The 13,096-nt window shown below is 44.9% G+C and overlaps 1 protein-coding gene across 4 annotated transcripts in view; it reads right to left on the bottom strand.

Moving 5' to 3' along the window:
• The window catches only part of LOC128873776 (protein Fe65 homolog), a 133,040-nt gene extending 125,756 nt beyond the window's left edge, over positions 1 to 7,284 (bottom strand). For 2 of the 4 annotated variants that reach the window (XM_054117606.1, XM_054117611.1), the window contains exon 1: positions 6,928 to 7,284. The gene's annotated coding sequence lies outside the window, so the exon portion shown is untranslated. The remainder of the gene's footprint in view (positions 1 to 6,927) is intronic. The other 2 variants (XM_054117609.1, XM_054117608.1) reach the window with 2 other exon arrangements.
• Positions 7,285 to 13,096: the final 5,812 nt, after the last annotated feature.

The following is a 13,096-nucleotide window of genomic DNA, read 5'->3' as shown; positions in this document are numbered from 1 at the left end:
CGCCTCCCATACCCAACAATAAGGAGTCAAATAAGAACACGAAACGTGGCTTCGAATCCCCGTGCTTTATTTTTCGTTTAGACTCCTACAATATCTATCGATTGGAACAATTAAAACTTAATATCTCGTTTCGCGTTAGATACGTCTCTCGAGTAATTTGTTTCTACGGCTACCGAATAAAATCAGATTCAATTCGAAAATGTTCTCGAATTGCTATTTCTTTGGGCCGCCAAATTCCATTTCACGAATTGACAAGAATCCATTTTGCGCGACTGTCCCTGAAACGGGAGGTTCCTTTTGTCGTTCCTCTTATCATCTACGCGCATTTTCCTCCCCTCGCCGTTTCTCTTGTTCCTCTCGCTCTTAACACGCGAGAAGCAAAGAATAAAAAAGAGAAGCATCGTCTGCCTAGGTATTCCGCGTCTCCCGGGTGAGATAAGATCCGTGAAAAAAGGAGGCGAAGAGGCAGTAAAGAGAAAGGAGGAAAAAAGGTCGCGAGACGTCGCTACGAAGCTCGCGAATGGAAATTGAATTTCCAGGTCGAAAGTTCTCGGGAGACTCCCTCTGTTACTTGGCCCGCTGTAATACAACGTAAAGAGGTTTCTGTAAACCATCGTTGCGTCGACAAAGTCCAGGACTAAGTTGATGGAGAGAGTTGCGAGCCAAGTTCCACGTCGAAATTAGTATCATCCGCGTTGAGGAAGATCAGTTTACCCCAACCAGTCGAGTAATTTCATTACGATTACGATTCTTGTCGTACCACGTGTCGTTCCATTTTTCCTCGTGTCATTTTCCTTTTACGACGACGGTAATATCTCAGATTTTAATTATTCAAGGAATTTATAATTCCGTTAGAATTTTCCGTCTACCTAAAATGGCTGCGCGCCTTATCCGGCCAAATTTGTTAGCTTCGGTATTTCGTGCCGTTACTTTAAACCGTCTTTTCACTGCAATTTTCTCGTGAGGCTCGCTGCCCACGAATTGCAAACTCTTGCCGTGATGCAGGCACATTCAACGGCTAAATTGCACGCTACCGGGGTGCAATACGTAATTACAGACGCGTTAAAATAAATATTTCACTCGGCTCCGTCTTGGCCCTTTGCGTATAGCGTTGGACCAACGAAAGGCATTTATTTTCTCTTCCTCTGCTTCCAGTGAAAGATAAATGAAGTCTTCGCTAATCTTCCAAGTATTTTCTTCTCCTCGTTCCCGTTGAATATTTTAACCGAATCCGTCGAGTACACGGTCCACGTTGTTATACTTCATCGACTTTCGTAAATCATCGGTCCATTATTGAATTCGATAGGGGCGCCGCGGCAAGTTCATAAATCCAGCGCCATGGGCTCGGTTACTATCTAAGCGAGAGTCTCCGGAGTAGCCGTAGTATCAGAATTAAGTGTAAACCTATAGATTCGAGGATCTCTTTCGGAATCCTTATGGGGCCGTTATCGAAGGAAACGACGCTGAGAACCAAGCGGCGTTCTGGTCAATAGCAGTTACCGTTGCACGTGAGACTAACACGCAAATATTGATTACAGATAGTCCTTGGCGAAAACGTCGCGAATAAGCTCGAATATGCATTGCAGGCATTAACTTCAAACCGGTAATAACGAAACTAGAAGTGCGCCATGAATATGTAAACTCGCCGCGACACGACCGTTTCTTTTGGAATAAAAAACTTTGTTCCTTTACGCGCAATACTCTTCGCGACGCGACATCCTGTTGAAACAGGTATGAAATTTCGTTGGAACTTTCCCTGAGATCGTATCCTTGAACAAATCGCGAGTTACGATAAAATGCCCGGAATAGGGATTAGGATTCGGATCAATTTACGATACTGTTTTGCGTGCAAAGAAACGAAAACGAAGAAACAGTAATATCGAGGAAATATTATTTTCGTGGTACGTGATCTTCGATTCGATTAAATGCACGCGAAGAAAGAAAAGAATTTCCCAGGTACCCCTAAAATTTTTCTTCCCTCCTAACTGATCGTCTCGAACATCCAGACACGCCCTTCATCGACCGTTCCTTTCGCGAATTAAGCTTGGAATAAGGTGGATCCGAAGGCAAGTAGGGTGAGAAAGTCAAGGGCAAGGGCGTGGGCGTGAAACGAAGTAAAAAGAGAGAATGTACGAGGGACTGGAACTGGAACACATTTTTCTAGACGTCGAAATAAGGAAGAAATATGAATATTTCTTCCGTTGCAGCTATCGTATCTCCTGTTTGTTCCGCGACAAATTTTTCCTACGTCACGGGTCTACAAACTCGTTTTGCGGAGGACCAAACGCATATAAAATGAAGATGGTAGCAATACCATACAAAATGTATAGACGGGTCCCTGAAAATATTTTTAAGCTTGTAAATAAAAAGACATAATCTCGGATTAAATTTCGTATAAAGCGATATCGGAGAACGACTGACAATGCTGAGCTGTGCGCAAGAGGGTGTAAAGTAAGACCGAGCAGAGGGTGTTAACGCTTTACCTGCTGCTTCACCTCTTTCTGCGAGGGGAAGGGCTTCCTACAGCGCTTCGCTAAAGAAATAAGCCTCTAAATTTTACGAATTCCGAGAAGCTGAGTCTCGTAACGGTCACCATAAATTCAACCCGCCAGCCCTTAGTCGTGCCAGAGCCGTGTAACATAATCAGCTCTAGAGCTCTGTTTAGCTATCATCGAATGAAAAGACGAATAAAATATATATATATATACTTGGATTTATGCTAATTGATAAAAGTGCATTTACAATATCAACTTGTAATCTGAACAATTGAACTAGAGACTAACGACAAATTCAATCATTCCGTATCAACGACAACGAACAGTTAGATTAATTCCATTAAACTGAGAAATACGGCGAAAGCACCGAAAAGAAAATCCTCGATACAAATCCGAAACGAAACTTTGCCTGTCCAGAACTCGAGCGCGACAGAAACTTCAGCAATTACGATGTCGAAAACCCAATTAACATTGTCGTAACGTCGCGTATTTTCAATAGAGAACACGGGGGGAACTTTCCACAAAGGAGTACATATTCTATACATAACGGAATCAAAGTTAAACAGTAAGAAGGAAGTGGCCCGTAGACGTTGGAGAAGTTAAAAATGCCGAGCAGGGGTTTGCGACTGGTACGATAAATGAATTGAAATATCGTTCCACGAATTTCAGCGGTATCGCCAAAATTGCTGAATTCGAAGGCGGGCGAGGAAGAAAGTCTGGAAAGCTGCGCAAGCATTGCGAGCTAAACTTTATAGTTTCCTCTTAATTAGAACACAGTAGACGGGTGTACAGCACAGGGATCTTCTCATTCGTGACCCGCATACGGCGTTTGAAAATTTCCCCGTGGACTCGACGGGGAAAGGACGTCGGATCACGTGTCATCAAACGACAAAGGGGATGGAAGAACCAGGCAAAGGAAAACGAATCGCACGCGTAATCGAATCATTCTTGAGATGTTTTGTTTTCGTTAATAGCCGCTCCCAAAAATCCTCTGTCGGGACGCGAGCGTATTTAACTCCATCCTCTGGAGGGTAATGTCTTAATTGGATTATAGGAAGTCCATTTACCGTCGGTGCGTGCGCCGGGACAGAGAAAACACGAGGGAAAAAGGCAACGAACGAAAAGAGGAATTTCGCTCGTCGAACTTATAAACGATCGGGCTCGGCGCGTCCCGATTTCATTTCACGAGCCGTCGCACATCCCCGACGTTTCTTCCTCCTCCTCTCATAATTGTCATAACTTCCTGCATTTCCTCGCCCTTTTATATCGCCCGATCGTTCGTCTTTCTCTTTCACACCTCGTTCGCTCTTCGCGCTCGCAGAAGTAGGCAGAAACGATCCTCTCTTCCGGCACGACCGCCGCGGAGGAAGACATTAGACATGAATTACCGAGGCGTGTCAAAAACTGATAAAGTATTCCCGAAGAAGCAATATTAGCAAAGGCGTCCCCTGGCAATAATTCTTGTCCCGCGAGCGAATGTTTAACCACCGGACCGGCTGAATTATCGCGCCCTTATTTCATTAGGGCTGAACGTTCGACGGATTTTGTTAGCAAGCGAGGTGCTCTATTTTTCACGAGAACTAAAACAAAGAAGCGTGGTCTACGAAATGGATCCATTACTCGAATAAAATTTTAATCGTCTCTCCGGTGGAAATTCGACGTGTTCCTAGCTTGGTTTCGAGCGAGAGGGCCCGGGCGAATGAGATTTTCGAAGAACGTCGTGGCTACGAAAGTTAAACGGAGAAATTTCGTAGACGTCCACCGACCGGTCTCGCTCAGAGGGACGAAGTTACGAATTTAAGGAAACATTAGGCTCCCTTCGTGACGGGGCGAAAGGTTCGCTCGGTTAAGGGGATGATGCCGGGTTAAGGTCAGACCGAGCGACCGATTCAGGATCGTCTTGGCCTGTAACGGATCGTCAAGGGATCCAGGAAGATGTCGTCGAAGGAAACCAAGAGAGACGGGAGCCGAGGTAGAAAGAGGAGAGAGCGAGTGAGAGAGCAGAGTATTGACGTTGTGCCCGCTTTTAAATATTGCATCCAAGTCACGTTCAGGACCGTATCCTCTCCACCCCCGACTCTGGAGCCCGGTGCCCCCACCAACAACCTCGAGTCAACCCCCTTCCCCTTTTTCCAACCCCACCAGCCAAGCGGCTGGGCCGAACGTCGCATAACTACCGCAAGGTTTCCAGGGAGACAAAGGAAAAGCCTGGAGGAAAGAAGACAGGACGCGAGGACTCGGGAACGCGTGCGAGCGAGACGAGAGGCCAGGAACAAGGGTGGAGGTTTGAAGGAAGAAAAAACATCCGTGGCCAGTCTCTTTTACCCCGCGATGCGGCGTAAAAAAAAAAGAAGATTGAAGAACGAAGGGTGGGAACGAAAAAAATAATGCACCGAGAGCGACTCTGTCGTTTGTACGGGAGGACACGTTCGACGCTTCGGGAGAATGGAAACGAGAGCGTGAAAGAGCGAAAGAGGTCCACTGAGCCGAGATGCGAAACTCTGGTTGCATATCCATCCCTTTGTCGCTCGCCTACCCTTTTATCGACGCCCCGATCGTCGTTGCAGTAATTTTCTAAACGATTTATTTAATCTCCGGACGTGTTGCTTCGTGGGGAAATTCACGGGTAATATGGAATTTTCGACAAGCTGTAACGCGACGTTTTACGAGTGTAAGGACCGATCGAGTGGAACGAAAAATGAACAACGTTCGTGTGTCACGGCGATGATTTAAGTTCGCGGGAGAAGTACGCGCACTTCTCTATGAAAAACACACGACAAAGCAGGTAAGATAAGTCGACAGTGAAATGGGTTAACCTTAAAACCCGTGACAAGATTTCTCGACATTCCAAGAAATCGATTCGAAGTTTTTGCTAAAGGACGAGTATAGATAAGAGCAGAATTAAAAAGAATTTGGAGTACAAATTCGTCCTTATCGGTACGCGGCCTTTATTCTATTCTTTCGTGGAAGGTCTCGGCCGTACAACTGCAGGCACTTCCGAGTATCGACCTGCCGCAATGAAAATATATAAAATTCTAGTTCCTACGTCGAGGCCCAAGAGCCTACGACTCGAGTCTGTTAAATCGAGCGTGTCCTTAGAATCGGAGACAGATTATCTTATCGACTATCGAGGCGAATTAACCGTGTCAAGGATAAAAACGGAAAATTACACCGATGCCCTCTATACGGGGTGAGTCTAGAAGGGTGTCGTAAAATTTACGAGCTACGTCTCGGATGTAAGAATAAAACCCTGAAGAATATATATGTTCGCGAAACATTTGGTCCATTTGTAGACGGATAGCTCTTGTTAAATTATATAAATCGTCAACGTTAAAGACATTAAATTAACATAGGTGTGGCAACTTCGTTTTTATAATTATTTCCACATCGGTACACAATTTGTAGAAATTACAAAAACGTATGAATGCTCAGTATTCGATGGCAAACTAACCGACAGTGTTTGAACACGTGAAACAGGCATTGAAGGTGTATTGACGCGCGCGTGACTAACAATGGAGATCACTTTGAACAACTGCTACGACGTAATTTTTCGAATAAAAGTGGCTATTTATTTACAACAAACAATTAGCGATCGCATGGGATCGAGAACGTTCTATCTGCTTTCTGGAGTTGGATTAAATTGGAAATTTCGCGATGCCCTTTGAGATTTCATCTACGCGGAAACTCTTTATTCTTTTAAAGGTAAACTAGCTTTTTTTTCCTTCCAACGTACGCGATATAAAAATAGCAAGACTGCCTTAGGGCACGTTAAAGTCGAGCCTTCTTTCCAACGCTCGTCGCCTCTTCATGATTCCGTAAGCAAAATATTAAAATGCAGTACGGCAGTCGTTCGTCATTTGAAATAAATTTCAGCACAAATTCACGCAAGAGTGAAGACCAATGTTAACAACGCATTTGAATAACGTCGGAACAGAAGGACATTTCGAGTAATATGTACACGGGAGAGGAAATAAAGTCACTCGGTAAAATAAGGATTGCGTTGCTGTGACCGTGGTAACATTTGCTTTTAAACGGTGATAACGTGTGACACATATATGATTAGTCGTCAATATAGAGGAGAGAAGGCTATCTCCAGCGAGTAAGAACGAATTGGAAAAGAAAATGATCGTAGAACACGAGCAGTGTAACTGTCACGTATACTCTATCATCGATGAATAAAATGATCGGTAATTTGGCTACTTTATCGTCGTTTCGTTCGCAGAATTAAGCGAGCATAAAGAATTTTATGCGGTTTGACTTTAAAAATTTCGCGCGACATTGTCGCACGGCACGCGAACGGACCTATAGAATGAGTCAGTTTAAAGGGAACAGCATTCAAACGACCCGGGAACACGAAAGGTTGACAGCGATTAAAAAGGGACCGCGAATAATTTTAAATAATTCGAACAGAAGAAAAATAATACTCGCTTACCCTATATACGAATCTGGAGTATTTCCCTCGCTGGATATTCGAAACAATTAGGCTCCGCGTCAGCTGGTTCTTCCTTGTTCAACGTTGGACCATTCACCTCGAACGGGCACAGATAACAAGGAAAAAACGAGCACGAAAAGGAGGAGCGAAAAAGAAGACGCGCGGCACTATGTTACACTGTACGAACGAAGGGAGCGACGCGCAGCAGCGCCAAGGACGAGGTTAGAAACGCCGAAATGCCTCGCGATGAGCACGGAGCGTAACGTCTAGTTCGCCTCGAGGGCGTCGCGGCGCTGCCGGGCGACGATGCGACCGCGTTCCTACGATCCTTCCACGAATGTGTCCCCCGTTTCGATGCCTTTCTCCCGCGCAAACGCTATTGGCCACCCCTCCGGATTCTCCCCACTATTCGTCCAGTCCAGGTATGTTGGTTTCTCGATTAACGTGCTGTTTTGCTAATTTCCACGATTATCCTCCCTATAACAACTATCGAAACGATCGTCCGAAATTTCTGCTTCTCACACTCGCTCGCATACGAAATAGTACTTGGTTAACAACGAAAAACTATAGTACACAAAGGACGCGTCCTCTTCTCGCTAAATTTATTCATCGTATCAATCGCCGCGATTTGATCTCATCTCGCGTGCAAAGGTAGTTGTCATAGGGCAACCCAGGTGTCGCCATTATCGGGCGACAATTATACGAATTTTTGACAGAAAAACAAAGTGATACGATGCAATTTACGACGATCAGAAAATTGAAAACCTAACGTATTCAGTGGCGAAACACTTTCCTAAATAATCGAAAATTCGTTAACGATTATAATAGACAACAGAAATAGGTTAAATAATCGATTTTCGTTAGAATATCTTTTACGTTGCTCTGAGACATGTAATCATTGTCTCTGAGCTGAGCAATTTTTTTCTCAAGCTGTTTTTGTGTTGCCAAAAAGAAAGAGGGACACGTTGGGGGTGATAAAGATAGATGTCCCAGTGTGTATTTAATATATTGCGTACCGAAAGTACAGTAGGAAGATGGAATAGACCATATATTATCTCATATGCTGACGTCTTCTCTATTTTCTTCCCCGTTTCGGATAAAATATCGCGTCCTGCGCGAGGCATTTACAGATATTCGGCGATTCCAGACCTGTTAATTATTCGTAGCGCCAGGTCAGACCAGGACGATTACCCGTCTAGCTGTGAAAAAAAGTACAATTTCCCAAGTAATTTTGCGTACTGCGGTCACCGGCGCTCGTTTATTTATTAAAACACTCAGTGGCATGGACCTCTTTAAATCACGCGCATCCCTCGAGTATCCCTGTCCCTCTAATATTTATTAATCTCATTCCAGCTGACCGCTCTTGGCACGAACACACACCCCGCATTGGGTGTTCCTTCGTCTGAAATCAGTCGTTGCAATATTAAACGTAGTTGATCGATGATCGAACATAGAATGCGTCGCCTTCAACCCCACGTTGCATAATATGTCCGATCGAAAGCACAACAAAAATAGTTCCCGTAAATGTCGTTGAAGGCATTTTACGATACAATCTTGGGCGTGTATTTTTAGTATGTTCATCTTCGCGCCAAAAATTAGCTCTTTCCATTATTAAATCGTAATATTGTAACCTTCCTCGGGAATCTGTTCCTGATATAATCATCGGATAGTTGCTAACATAAACAGTTTCATCACCGCGTACCAGAGTTAACAAAATTTTCTGTTTAATTCGAATCAGGCCACGGGCCACGTTGAATGATTCAACGGCCCATGGGTTGCCCGTTCCTGGCCCTGAACACCGCGAGCATCGAGAACAAGCTGTTATATATAAACTCCAAACTCTGGCGCATTAATGTTGCATAAAATTAATTAACGTGACGCTGCGTCTGACAGGAAATTAACAACCATTGTCCGGTGTATCAATTTATTAGGTTCATCCGCGCGGTTCATAGCTTGAAAGCGTGCACGGGCATTAAACGATTATATTTTCGAACCGCCCCGTATAAGCGGGCACGTTGATCGGGGTCAGGCTCGGGCAGTTTGCACGTCAAAGTTTACCAAAGGTTCTTCAGGGCCGATGCACCGAACCTTCCCGTTGCACGGTGTACACTTCTCCCGCGGACGCTGTGTTCATTATCGCGCTGCGCAGCTATAAAGGGCTGTACCCGGAATACTGAACAACCGGCGAGCGTGCCGATGTGTACACGAACTATGATATACGTGTAATAATAACACGTACTTATAGAAATAGTCGCAACACGAGCCGTAGTATATGTGCGCGCACATCGCTGAACGCGGACAGAATGGGGCGAGTCAAGGCGAGCGCATTAGGGGTGGGTGATTGTAATTTCACACATGACGTAACGCATCCCCCTGCCTCTTGGATTCTGCCGTCACCGACTCTCTCCACGTCACTTCACCTCTCCGCTGTATTTTGCTTTCGTACGTTCAGCATATGTCTACATACACGACGGAGGGAAATCCCGGTCTTCTGTGTCTCTTCGTCTCATCCCTATCACGTTTCTCTTCCCTTTTCGCTTTGTCTCATCGGTAACTCCTTGTTCCGCGCTCTGCCTGCCCAAGACAGTGGTTCTTAACCTTTTTAAGCTGATGGCACGGTTTAGAAGAAGACTCTTACTCTTTTCGGCCCCACGACACAGTTTAGAGGGAAAACCGAGCACGGTTCTTAATTACGGTAGCAATATCAGAAAGTGTCAGCAACAAAATTCATCTCGAGATTTAAAAAAAAGTCTTAAATTCCTCTTTACCCTTTGGGAATCGGTTATAACGTTTGAAAATTCTCGAGTTCCCAAACTTCAGGACCACTAGCTTGAGGGATAGCACTTTGGCCCGCTCTTTCTCCTCCGTGGAACTGCGAGCGTGCCCCCAGTGACAATCAAAACTGATGGTCCCACGCTGAGTAGAATTTTCGGTTGAAAGCCCGACACTGATAGCTGTCGGGTATAACCCAAAGGAGTCGGCGACGAGAGGAATTAGGCACACGTTCGAGATTCATCGTCGTTCAACCACGTGGGACGACATTGCGAATTCTGTTTATCGTTAGACGTGCGTCGAGGCTTCGACGGCGGAAGCTCGCTTTATTAAGAACAGCTCATTACGCGTAAGTGGATGAAGTAATACTTTGAAGGATAATTGAAGGATACGCCCTCGTCGTCGGTCGTTCGTTGCCGTCCTGGCTTTCCTTCGTCTTCCCATATTTTCATGCTCCTCGCGGTCTCTTGGATTAGAACTTATTCCCGTCCGACGGTGGGCGTTTCCGTACTGATTAAAATTTCGGGTGAAAAGACGACAGTGATACGTCGAGAGATCATTCTGGTGGTCCCAGAAGCGGAGAGCTCGTAGACGAATAATTAAACTAAATTAACGTAGAATGAACGCTATACTTCGAAATAGTTTGAAAAATAATCCAAAAAAAGGTGTTTGAGAAACCAAAACACCGACGGTAAGGTTTATATCGACGCGAAACTTCATTAATAATGAAAAATGTTATGTAAATCTTGGAAGTTGTACTCGTTCGTAGATGCACTCCAGGGAACTTTGTTCATTAAAGGTACTAGTAGTCGGACGGATTGTTGATCATTCCTTTAATTAAACGCACCTTATCTTCGCGCAGCTTTAGCAATTAATTGCCGCGTAAGATTTGCATAACTTCGCGCTAAATTCGTGCTTTTCCCGTTTGTTCGTCGTTCAGGGATGCGCGTTTCTTTTCGCATAAATGCTGAAACCGATGCAGCTTGGTCCACCGGGCGTATCTTTAAACATTCAGAAGGGTTGTCTGTGCGTCTCTTGGTCCGCCAAATATCTCTTCTCCTCTCCCCCGACCTTTATACGCCGCTTTCAGTGATATTTAATAACTCCAAACTGACGTTGGCCCGCGAGATAGGAGAACGCTATGGACGAGAAGACGTAGAACGAGGAAGAGAGAAGAAACGGTGGGCTGAGGTTCGGAAGGGAGCGTCTTATCAAAAATTAAAATTTCATTCGGCCAGACCGAGGCACGCCATCTAGATCCTTGGGGCGGTTTAGAGCTACCAGAAGCGAAAGTAGTAGTACTAGCAACGAGAGTGGGGATGGGGCTGTAATCGTGAAAAACTAACTTTCCCTTCGACGAACTTTCGGCCATCATTTGATTCTTAGTAGGGACTTTCGTCTTTCGTCCACTTTCGTCTCTTCTTGCCGAACCGAGCGGCCGCACACTATATGTATTCTTTGCAATCGAATGGTTGGAAAAATCTCGCTTTGGAATAAATAGTTAGTAGTAGATAAAAATTAACAAGTTTGAGGAAAGTTGAGAATGTAGTCTTATTTCGCCCCTTCCTGATCAATTAAAAACCCGGGAGAATTGTGTGCCATTCTTGATTTATTTGGTTCTATCTCCATTGAGTCCTCTCGATTTTTTAATTGATCAGGAAGGGGCGAAATAAGACTACATTCTCAACTTTCCTCAAACTTTTTAACGTTTATCTACTACTAAATGTTTATTCCAAAGGGAGATTGTTTCAACCATTCGATTGGAAACTATACACATAGTGTGCGGCCGCTGTTTCTTCGTGAATGTAACGAAGCATCGCAATCGGGTAGCGACGACAACTTGTAGTACTTTTTAATCGCGTTCATTGTGCCTGCGGACTTAATTGCCCGCCTTTTTACGAACGATGTAAATAGCGCCAGCAGATGGAATATGAATTTACCATTCCGTCCAGACCCGTTTCAAGTTCCTATGTTGGTCACGATAAAAATGCAGAGAATGTAATTTAAAGACGAGCGCGGTTTCGGCTCGTTTTTAATATCCAAGCCAAGCCGACGGAGCGAGCTTTATCGTTCGCGTAACAAAGGCTATTAACATCGACCCGGGAGAAAGATTTAGACGCGTAATTACGTTGGGGAATCTCGGACAAGTATCCGCGAGAGTTCGAGCGGAAATGCAAGAATAACCACGGAAGTCATCTGTTCGTGGCACTGTTACTATTGTCCGCTTCTTACTATGAAACGCGGACAGAAAATAAACGATACGACTATCGACGTATTATGTGCTATTCGAAACTTCGCAGTGAACTCCAGACTCTAAAATTGTATAATACCTATTTTAATTAGAAACAATAACTGTTCTCGAAAGTAGGTGTTTCATTTCGAGGGAACACGTTTCCCTAGCTGCACTACTCATCGTTAAATACAAGTAAATTCGTAGCGCTATTCCAACACTAGGGAATGAGGATAATTAATCCATTGTTTGCCACAAGGGTGTAGATATCAGAAGCTCGTAGTGTTTCGTATCTGTGCTCGAATCCATCAAATTGCTTCAAATTAATCTCCGGAGGCCCTTCAGCTGACGGAAGCTTCTGGTTGTAGCCCATAATGCGTTAGTTCAGCCCTGGAATACTTGGAAAACTGAAAGAAAATAGTCGTATCGTTACAATAACATAGTGAAAATGCATCTCGTTTCGACCACCACGAAGATAGCTTAACCCCCTTAATTCCAGTACGCGAGTTTGCTCAACGCGAAAACTCTTGTGTAAACCATGCAGCGTCGCTATTTTTTATCTCGAATTTTAACCACCACGGCGACCGAAAAAAATGTCCACGATTTTTCGCAGAATTTACCTCGCGACGACGAACGATCCGCGAACGTAGCATGCGAACATCACGCTCGAACAGAGGCGAAACGGAGAGGGCTGGAAAATACGAAGAGCGAGACAAACGGGGGTTGAACGGCCGTTCGCAAAATTATTGGGTAGAAAGAGGAAAATCGGGTGCAATCCGTGGGCGGCTAACCGCAAATGCCGAACGAATATATTCGTCCCTTTCTCGTTCTCTGTCGTACCGACGTTCGACACGTCTTTCCTTCCTTCTCGCTCGCGATGCTTCCTCCCACTCGAATTTCCTCGTCACCCCCGCCTTTCCCTCCCCTCTTTCTCTCGGTCTGCTCATCGGAAATCATTGCCACGCCGCCAATTGTCAGTTGGTGGTACGGCGGATTGGCTCAGGCGCAAACGCCGTTTACCTCTGTTGTTCGAAACGTGGATCGTTAAAGAGCTTTGATACGTTGCGGATTAACACATCCGAAACCGACGTATTATCGCAAGACCCCGTTGGTCAGCAGCGTACTTCCATTTCTGTTCTTACACTCGGTATCCATTACGTACACTCT

This window comes from Hylaeus volcanicus, chromosome 3, assembly GCF_026283585.1.
Source record: "Hylaeus volcanicus isolate JK05 chromosome 3, UHH_iyHylVolc1.0_haploid, whole genome shotgun sequence".
NCBI lineage: Eukaryota > Metazoa > Arthropoda > Insecta > Hymenoptera > Colletidae > Hylaeus > Hylaeus volcanicus.
Note: the sequence above shows the minus strand (reverse complement) of the source record. Positions and strands in the feature narration are given on the sequence as shown.